Raw genomic sequence first — 11,060 nt, forward strand, 5'->3', positions numbered from 1 at the left:
TTTCCACTATAAACTTAATATACATTAGGTCCTAATGTGGCTCCAACGTATCTATAATTTATGAAGTATTCATGTCATGTTTACAACAATTTTATATGATTTTGGTATGATTTGAATGGAACTAATCCGGACTGACACTGTTTTCAGCAGAACTACCGTGGTGTTATTTTTTGTGCAGAAATAAAAGTTCTCAGAATAGGCTAAAACTTTTTGATGATATTTTTGAAACAAAAGAGACCCCCAAAGCTTCGTGGGAGGACCAGAAGAGCCATGAGGTGCCCATGAGGCACTAGGGCGCGCCCAGGGGGTGGTGGTGCCGTGGTGCCTCGTGGGCCCATCTTAGCCCATCTTGACATGAGACCGACACCAACGAATTCTATAAATAGAGAAACCCCCTAGAAATAACCCAAGAACTTCGGCTCTGCCGCCGCAAGCCTCTGTACCTTCGAAGTACCATCTGGAGCCCTATTTCGACACCCTGCCGAAGGGGGAAATCATCACCGGAGGCCATCTTCATCATCCCAGCGGTCTCCATGACGAGGATGGAGTAGTTCACCCTCGGGGCTGAGGGTATGTAAAAGTAGCTATGTGTTTGATCTCTCTCTCTCTCTCGTGTTCTTGATTTAGCATGATCTTGATGTACTGCGAGCTTTGTTAATATGGTTGGATTATATGGTGTTTCTCCCTCTCTATCTTGTTGTGATGAATTGAATTTTTACCTTTGAGGTTACTGAAGGAAATATGCCCTAGAGGCAATAATAAAGTTATTATTTATTTCCTTATATCATGATAAATGTTTATTATTCATGCTAGAATTGTATTAACCAGAAACTTAGTACATGTGTGAATACATAGACAAAACATAGTGTCCCTAGTATGCCTCTACCAGACTAGCTCGTTAATCAAAGATGGTTATGTTTCCTAACCATAGACATGTGTTGTCATTTGATGATTGGGATCACATCATTAGGAGAATGATTTGATGGACAAGACCCATCCGTTAGCTTAGCATTATGATCGTTATAGTTTCATTGCTACTGCTTTCTTCATGACTTATACATGTTCCTCAGACTATGAGATTATGCAACTCCCGAATACCGGAGGAACACCTTGTGTGCTATCAAACGTCACAACGTAACTGGGTGATTATAAAGATGCTCTACAGGTGTCTCCGAAGGTGTTTGTTGGGTTGGCATAGATCAAGATTAGGATTTGCCACACCGTGTTTCAGAGAGGTATCTCTGGGCCCTCTCGCTAATGCTCATCACTATAAGCCTTGCAAGCAATGTGACTAATGAGTTAGTTGCGGGATGAAGTATTACGGAACGAGTAAAGAGACTTGCCGGTAACGAGATTGAACTAGGTATGATGATACCGACGATCGAATCTCGGGCAAGTAACATACCGATAACAAAGGGAACAACGTATGTTGTTATGCGGTTTAACCGATAAAGATCTTCGTAGAATATGTAGGAGCCAATATGAGCATCCAGGTTCCGCTATTGGTTATTGATCGGAGATGTGTCTCGGTCATGTCTACATAGTTCTCGAACCCATAAGGTCCGCATGCTTAACGTTCGATGACGATTTGTATTATGAGTTATGTGTTTTGATGACCGAAGTTTTTTCGGAGTCCCAGATGAGATCGTGGACGTGACGAGGAGTCTCCAAATGATCGATACATAAATATTGATATAATGGAAGGCTATATTCGGACATTGGAATGGTTCGGGAGAAGTTTGGGTATTTTCCGGAGTACCGAGAGGTTACCGGAACCCCCGGGGAGTTGATGGGCCTTAGTGAGCCTTAGTGGGAAAAGGAGGCAGCGTCCAGTCCGAATTGGACAAGGGATTGGGGGCGCGACCCCCTCTCCCTTCCTTCCCCCTTCTCCTTTAGGTGGAAACCTACTAGGACTTGGAGTCCTAGTAGGATTCCCCTCTCCCGGCGCGCCTAGCATAGGCCGGCCAACCCCCTCCCTCCTTTATATACGGGGACAGGGGGCACCCTAGAGCACACCAAGTTTTGCCTTAGCCGTGTGCGGTGGCCCCCTCCACAGTTACACACCTCGATCATATCGTCATAGTGCTTAGGCGAAGCCCTGCGCCGGTAACATCATCATCATCACCGTCGCCACACTGTCGTGCTGACGGAACTCATCCTCGTCCTCAACTGGATCAAGAGCACGAGGGACGTCATCGAGCTGAATGTGTGCTGAACGCAGAAGTGCCGTACGTTCGATACTTGGATCGGTTGGATCACGAAGACGTTCGACTACATCAACCGCGTTACTAAACGCTTCCGCTTTCGGTCTATGAGGGTACGTTGACACACTCTCTCGTCTCATCACTATGCATCTCGTAGATAGATCTTGCGTGATCGTAGGAAAATTTTGAAATTACTACGTTCCTCAACAGTGGTATCATAGCCAGGTCTATGCGTAGATGTTTTATGCACGAGTAGAACACAAAGAGTTGTGGGTGATAATATTCATACTGCTTACCACCAACGTCTTACTTTGATTCGACGGTATTGTTGGATGAAGCGGCTCGAATTGACATTACATGACCGCGTTCATGAGACTGGTTCTACCGACGTGCTTTTGCACACAGGTGGCTGGTGGGTGTCTGTTTCTCCAACTTTAGTTGAATCGAGTTTGACTACGGCCGGTCCTTGTTGAAGGTTAAAACATCACACTTGACAAAAAATCGTTGTGGTTTTGATGCATAGGTAAGAACAGTTCTTGCTAGAAGCCCGTAGAAGCCACATAAAACTTGCAACAACAAAGTAGAGGACGTCTAACTTGTTTTTGTAGGGCTTGTTGTGATGTGATATGGTCAAAGCATGATGAGATATAAATTGTTGTATGAGATGATCATGTTTTCTAACAAAGTTATCGGCAACTGGCAGGAGCCATATGGTTGTCGCTTTATTGTATGCAATGCAATCACCATGTAATTACTTTACTTTATCACTAAACGGTAGCAATAGTCGTAGAAGCAATAGTTGGTGAGACAACAACGATGCTACGATGGAGATCAAGGTGTCGCGCCAGTGATGATGGAGATCATGACGATGCTTCCATGATGGAGATCATAAGCACAAGATGATGATGGCCATATCATGTCACATATTTTGATTGCATGTGATGTTTATCTTTTATGCATCTTATTTTGCTTAGTACGTCAGTAGCATTATAAGATGACCCCTTACTAAATTTCAAGGTATAAGTGTTCTCCCTGAGTATGCACCGTTGCTATAGTTCGTCGTGCCGAGGCACCACGTGATGATCGGATGTGATAAGCTCTACGTTCACATACAACGGGTGCAAGCCAGTTTTGCACGTGCAGAATACTGGGGTTAAACTTGACGAGCCTAGCATATGCATATATGGCGTCGAAAAACTGGAGACCGAAAGGTCGAGCATGAATCATATAGTAGATATGATCAACATAGTGATGTTCACCATTGAAAACTACTCCATCTCACGTGATGATCGGACATGGTTTAGTTGATTTGGATCACGTGATCATTTAGATGACTAGAGGGATGTCTATCTAAGTGGGAGTTCTTAAGTAATATGATTAATTGAACTTTAATTTATCATGAACTTAGTCATGATAGTATTTTGCAAATTATGTTGTAGATCAATAGTTCACGTTGTAGCTTCCCTATGTCTTTTATATGTTCCTAGAGAAAACTAAGTTGAAAGATGATAGTAGCAATGATGCGTACTGGGTCTATGATCTGAGGTTTATCCTCATTGCTGCACAGAAAAATTATGTGCTTGATGCACCGCTAGGTGATAGACCTATCGCAGGAGCAGATGCAGACGTTATGAATGTTTTGGCTAGCTCAACATGATGACTACTTAATAGTTTAGTGCACCATGCTTTACGTCTTAAAATCGGGACTTCAAAGATGTTTTGAACGTTATGGACCATATGAGATGTTCCAGGAGTTGAAGTTACTATTTCAAGTAAATGCCCGAGTTGAGAGATATGAAGTCTCCAACAAGTTCTATAGCTAAAAGATGGAGGAGAATAGCTCAAGCAGTGAGCATGTGCTCAGATTGTATGGGTACTACAATCGCTTGAATCAAGTGGGAGTTAATCTTCCAGATAGTGATTGACAGAGTTCTCTAGTCACCATCACCAAGTTACTGGAACTTCGTGATAACTATAATATGCAAGGGATGACGAAAGAAATTCCTGAGCTGTCACAGCCCTAGCTCAGCCCTTGTTGCCTTTGCTTGATTCTCATATCATCATGTTTATAATTCAAATGAATTTGAATTGGGGATGACAGAACCCCCAGCACCCCCTTAAACCAACTAGGGTTTACTAAAATCTTTTTCAATGAACCTGAAATGCCCTTCTAAAATGTTCATCATCTTTGCATTGGTCTAGAACCTCTCCCAAAAATGGTGCACATTTTTCTAGGCCATTCTGGATTTTTGAATTAAATCATATGGCATTTGCATTTGGGCATTTAAATGCTATTAAATATTTTAAATGTCCAAATAATCATAAACTTAAATGTTTACTATTGGATATATTCCAAACAGTGGGCTTGAGCAAGTTTCATGATTTTTGAGTATGCCTAAGTATTTTTAATAAAGCCATCAAGTTACAGAATAATAGAAAAAGAGAACTAATAGAGAAAGAGAGAGAACTTACCTGGCACAGCCCACCTGGCCTGGCACTGTGCGGCCCAGCCCACATGGTCCCTCCCCTGCCGTCTTCCTCCTTGCCAGGAGGACGAGCGCGTGGCCGGCGCACGCCCGGCCACCTCTTTCTTGCCGCTTCGCCCTGGCCTGTTCGGATGACGCCATGCAACCCCCTGGAACCCCCTCGGCCCTCTCACTCTCTCTCAAGCTCGACCCCCTTCTCTACTCTCTCTCCCTCTCTGCCCGAGCGGAGCTCGTCGCCGCCGCTCCCCGTAGACGCAGCCTCCGTACTCCCCTCGCATCCCCAACGTGTCCACGAGCATCGCCGTGCCTCCCTCGTCCTCTCCGTCTAGCCACGCTTCGTCGGAGGCCCTGCAATGACGCCATCTTCAACATCTTCGTCGCTGGCCGCCGAAGATCCTCCTCGTCGCTCCGCTTGCTCCGGTGCTTCCCCAAGCACGCCGAGGCCACCCCTACACTCCCCATGAGCTCCTCTTCCTTCTCCCCTAGCCACGTCACTTGAGCTGCCCCTAACCCCGTTGGCCATCACGACTGGGAGCTTGGCTCTGCCGGCCATGTCGCTGCTGTGGCCACTGTCACCTATAGCAGCAACTGAGCGTGTCACCGTGCTCAGTGCACCCCCAGGAGGCTGTAGCACCCCTCCGCTCCCCTGCCGTTCTCCCTAATGCTGATCTGGTGCTAACCCGAGCTCCGACCACTGCAGCCGAGCTCGCCGGCCACCATAGGCCCGACTGCCACCACCGCTCGACGCGCCTCTACGAGGGCTCTCGAACGAGCCTAAGAACGGCCTCGTTCGTGCCCTGTGGGCGATTTCCGAGCCGCGCCGCTGTCTTAGGCCTCGCTAGCATCGAGTCGCCGGTGGGTTTGACCCTGCTGAATAGGGGTTTGACCTCCCCTGGGTCGCTGACAAGTGGGCCCTGGCCCCTACTAATTCTAGTTTAGTTTTTAACTAAGCTTAATTAGCTCCACTAACACTTTTAGTTAGTATTAGGTTAGTGTTAACTAACTTAGGTTAGTTAGTTAGTCACTGACCAGTGGGCCCCACTGGTCAGATTTGACCCTGGTCAGCGCCGTTGACTTGCTGATGCAGGCATGACGCAGTGCTGACGCAATAAACCCTTTTCTGGATTATTTCTACTTTAGAAATATCTGAAAATTCCAGAAAATAGCTAAAAATTCTAAAATTCATAGAAATTAATCTATAACTCAGAATGAATTAAGTTATATATGAAAAATGATCAGAAAAATACAATCTATCCATCTGTACTGGTTTCATGCATGTTAAATCAACTTAACCCTGCTGTTTATACCAAAACATGATAATGCACTTTATAAGTTCATAGTTTGAACCTGAACTTGAACCTTTGGTTCAAAATAGCTCAAACCCTTTTGGTTTTAGTTGCATTAGCTCAAATCACATCATATTGCCATGTCATTATCATGCATCATATTGTGCATTGCATTGATTGTGTTCTTCCTTGTTTGCCGTTATATGCCCCCTCTCAGTAGACGATGTTTGATGATGTGTTCGATGACACCAATGGAGAGTTATATCATCTTCAGAAGTTCAGGCAAGCAAAACCCCCTTGTTCATTCCAATACAATCCCACTCTCTCGCTTCTGCTCTCTTTTACTGCATTAGGACAATAACGATACAACTTTTACTTGTTGCGGTATTTGAACCCCTTCTCCTTTGCATGACCTGTCATTGCCACAGTAAATAGATGAAACCCACTAGCATGAGTAGGAGTTGTTTGAGCCCTGATGTTCGTACTCATTCATGCTTGTTTGTCATGCCTGCTACTGCTTAGAGTTGAGTCAGGTCTGATTCATCGGGGATGAATTGGAAAGTTGTGAACATGTCCAACTGTGTGTGAGTTAAGTGTGTGAACACGATTTGGTAAAGGTAGCGATGAGAGGCCATGTAGGAGTACATGGTGGGTTATCTCATTGAAGCCGTCCTCAGGAACTGAGTTTAGTGTTTGTGATCCATGAACAACTACTACCACACGTTGGGCCCTGAAATATGACCCCACTCGACTTATTAACCGCCCTGTCCTCTGTCTAGGAGTTGCAAGTAGTGTCTGGTGTTTGTAGTATGCTGGAGGCTGTGTGCAGCGCTGACCCGAGGGGTGGGCTGCAATGCGGTAGGCACGTGGCCGGGTATGCCGGGCGCCCGTTTGGTGTCACGGAATCTTGTACACACCGTTCGGGGCCGTATGTGGAAACCTCGGCCGGACTCCCTTCGGATGGAACCTGAATAGACGATAAACCTGGACTAGAGACTTGTGTGGTTAGTCAGGTCGTGGTCTACACCCACGTCGGCTTTTGCTTGAAGTCTGCCGAGCACATGTCGTGTGCAGACGCTAAGTGGTGGAAACATGTGTGAAGAAGTACACCCGTGTAGGGTTATAAATGATCTATTCGAATAGCCACGTCCGCAGTAAAGGACCTCTGGGTTGCCTATACAGTTCATAGACAAGTGAAAGTGGATACTCTAAAATACGCAAGATAAGCGTGAGTGCTATGGATGGCGTTCTCGTAGGAAGACGGGAGCGGGTCCATAGTGGTAAATTGATATGGTGAATATGTGGACTCGTGTGCGCCACCTCAAAAGAGTTACTTGTAGTCATAGTTCAGGATAGCCACCGAGCCAAAGCTGGCTTGCTGCAGTTGAACCCCACCATCCCTTTGATGATACTGATGCATATGTAGTTAGTTCCGATGTAAGTCTTGCTGGGTACATTTGTACTCCTGTTTGCCTATTTTATGTTTTTGCAGAGAGACTTCAGTCTTGCTAGTAGTTCCACGTGGACTTAGATGTTTAGGTTGTTACCTCAGCTACGATCTTGTGCCCTCGGCAGGATCTGGTAGATAGTCAGGCTTCTCAACCTTTTTCATTTGTAGATGTCTGTACTTAGACATGTTAAGCTTTCACACGTGTTTGTTGTTTGTATCTCTGAATGTTGGGTCATGAGACTCATGTTTGTAATATCTCGCTCCTCGGAGCCTATTGAATAAATACTTTGAGTTGTAGAGTCATGTTGTGACGCCATGTTGTATTTGCACATATCAAGCAGATTGTGTGTATGTTATTGAAATGCTTGGTATGTGTGGGATCCGACAACCTATTTGTTTATTCTTGGTAGCCTCTCTTACCGGGAAATGTCTGCTAGTGCTTCCACTAAGCCATGGTAGCTTGCTACTGCTCCGGAACACTTAGGCTGGCCGGCATGTGTCCTTCTTTGTTCCTGTGTCTGTCCCTTTGGGGAAATGTCACGTGTTGTTCCTTTAAGTCCCTGTAGCTTGCTACGACTTGGGTTCATACGTTGTTGATCGACATGTTCGTTGCTGGGTCATGTATGCCTGTTCCTGTAAGTTAGCGCCACCTTGGGTTTACGACTAGTCATGTCGGCCCGGGTTCTTTGTCATATGGATGCTAGCACACTTTCATTTACGTGAGCCAAAAGGCGCAAACGGTCCTGGGCCAGGTAAGGTGGCACCCGTGGGAATACCGTGCATGAGGCCGCAAAGTGATATGATGTGTTACATGCTAGATCGGTGTGACTTAGGATCGGGTTCCTGACAGTTTTGGTATCAGAGCCTGATTGACTGTAGGATTACCAAGTCAAACTGGTCGAAGCTGAGTCTAGAAATTCTTTAGTTATATAAGGGAATTGATTGTGGATGGGAACATAAGGCTCTTTTTACTCCCTATACCTTATGCCTTCTGATCTGAGTCATCTTATCTTTCCTACGGAGTTAAGGAACTAGGCTTTCTCTTCTTTCTATCAGGATCATGTGTTACTAATATGTAGACTCATAAGATTGTTGGATTCAAGCCTCAGTTCAGTCTCTACTACTTCCATATGTTGACTATTGATCTCGGAACCTTGATATTGTGATGTTGAGTGGCTATGCCACCATTCTGCAGGATGTCTCAAATCTTTTCGAGCACTTATAGCCGTTATGCTGTTCGAGTCATCCCAAGTTTCTAAATAGTCTGATGCATTTGCAAATTCCTTCTTTCCATTCCCGATGTTCCTTTAGCCAGATTAACCACATTAGCTAGTGTGTTGAGGTACTTCATTGCCTCTGTATATAGTTTGGAGCTATTTCTATGACTCTAGGTGTCCTAGTTAATCACCTAGCATCTAGCCTTGTTTTGTGATCCCAGTGTGATAACTCTGGCCGTCATTCTCGAAAGCATCCCGTGATGCCACTTAATAGTAGGTATTCTATTCCTGGGTTCGTGGACCCGAGATTCACCCTACTTACTTCTTGTTGATAGTGTTTGCTAGTTCCTTTAGGATACTAGTAACCTTTGCGATAGTCCTCAAGGTTCGTGGTATATCGTTCTTCCAAATACCATGAGCTGCTTATGGCAGAAGTTCCTCGTTGAACCGAAAGATCACAACCGGAGTGCTCTTAATGAGTTCTTGCCTCTATGTTGTGACTCTGCCTATTCTACCTTTCTGCATGGGTTATCCAGAAGAAATATGTTGAACTTGGTTCGACATACTAATCTATGCATCCACAACTCAGACAGTTATATGTTCCTTGAGTTCTCCCTCTTTAATTGTTTTCTGGCCCTCGTCTATCAATTGATAGTAAGGAGTAGTTGTGCAATCGTGTTCATCGATGCCTATTACTCTTGTGGTCCGTCAAGCCATTCTATTCTGGAATGACTAGGAGAAACAAACTCCAGTACCTTATCCATTTCTAGGATTGGGTCAAAACAGTTGTGTTCCGCAGATCAAATACTAATCCAGCCTTAGTTCTGCTCCACCTTGGGGTGTTACCCTCTTTACGTCAGGATCGTCATGAGAATTGCACCATCTCTTATGAATTCTTGACGCATTCATACTTCTTTCCATCATTGTTCATCCCTCGGTTTTCCGTGTTGTTGCAACCGGAATGCCGACAGGTGAAGTATGATGTGTGAAATCAATACTCCTAGCAACCTTGTTGCTTGGTAGTTAAAGGACAATAATTTCATTCTTAGTATGTTGGTTCTTGAATCATCATTCTGAGATAGATTGTGCTACCTAGTCCTTATTTTTCCGGTGCACTCCTCGATCAATGAGTAAGGATTGTGTCAATCCCTCGCTCTATTGATCATATCGTCCTGCCCTGAAAAGCAAGATTGTTGTCGAGCTTAGTAACATATCGGTGGTTCGTGATTTTCCGAATATCATCTCGGAAGTATTACCAGGTTGACACCTGACCACTATGTTGAGTTCGTGATCAAGTTGGTTCCTCTATGAACCACCCCTTGTCCAAGAATCTGTGCCGGATATCCCGAGCTAGTTGGTTAAGCTAAACAACAACTTGGAGAGTTGGAAGATGAAGGCTTGTCCGACTTAGTTCATTTAAAAGGATATCTTGTATGTGTATTGAAGAAAGATGGTATCTTCATCAACTGACCCTCATGGTCAGTTAATGGACCTATCATCTTATCCAATCTTTGATTTGAGTATGGGCTAACATCAAATCAAATCAGAACCAACGATATTCGTACTGTTGTTTTACTCGTGGTTGTTTCCTCGAGCATACACCATTATATCCTTTGGGTCTGACCAATGCTATCACCTTGTTCACATAATTCTGGAATTCCACTTATATGGAAACCTAGATGAATTGTTGTTGATCCCACCAGCAACATTTCTACCTTCCCCATGATTCGTGTTGAACATCCAGCTAGTGTCGGAAACTTTGTGAGCAATGCTTTCGTGCCCCATTCATGAAGCATATGTTCGGATGAAAGAAGTGATTTCCTCTGATATGTGTGCATTTTGCTGCAAGTTGCCTCCGCGAATTAGAGAAAGTTAGTTTTGCTTCCTCTGGAATCATCCCAAGTCAGTTATGCACGTGCGAAGTATTCTATGTTCTGATAGACTGATCATCGATCTTCATTCTATACGTATCCCTAGCACACCAAGCCACTAACTGATTTGTTCCAGGAAAAGGAAATCCTTCATAAGAGCTAATCATATGACTTATGCAAGGATTTCGTTATCCGCAATGATGGTTTCCCACCTGAACTCGGTAGTGTTTCGTTGTAAGACTACTATGTGGTCATGCTCGTCTGGGAGAGCGTGTTTACATGTATGTAGCAGAACGAGCTCATGTTTTGGAGCTTACCATCGTAGTTCATCTCCCAAGAATCTCGCAACACCATCTCGTCGATTTGTGTTGCCAACTTTCGTTTTTCCTTCTAGACTTGATGAGTCTGGAATATTTTCACACCAACCAGATCTGAATCTCAGGCAGATATGATGGTTGGAACGTTTCCCAAGAACTATAATATTGGTCTCTGTCACACCCAATATGCGATCCTATCCAAAAGGAACTCGAAGGTCCCACCAAGGAT

This window comes from Triticum dicoccoides, chromosome 2B, assembly GCF_002162155.2.
Source record: "Triticum dicoccoides isolate Atlit2015 ecotype Zavitan chromosome 2B, WEW_v2.0, whole genome shotgun sequence".
Lineage (NCBI taxonomy): Eukaryota > Viridiplantae > Streptophyta > Magnoliopsida > Poales > Poaceae > Triticum > Triticum dicoccoides.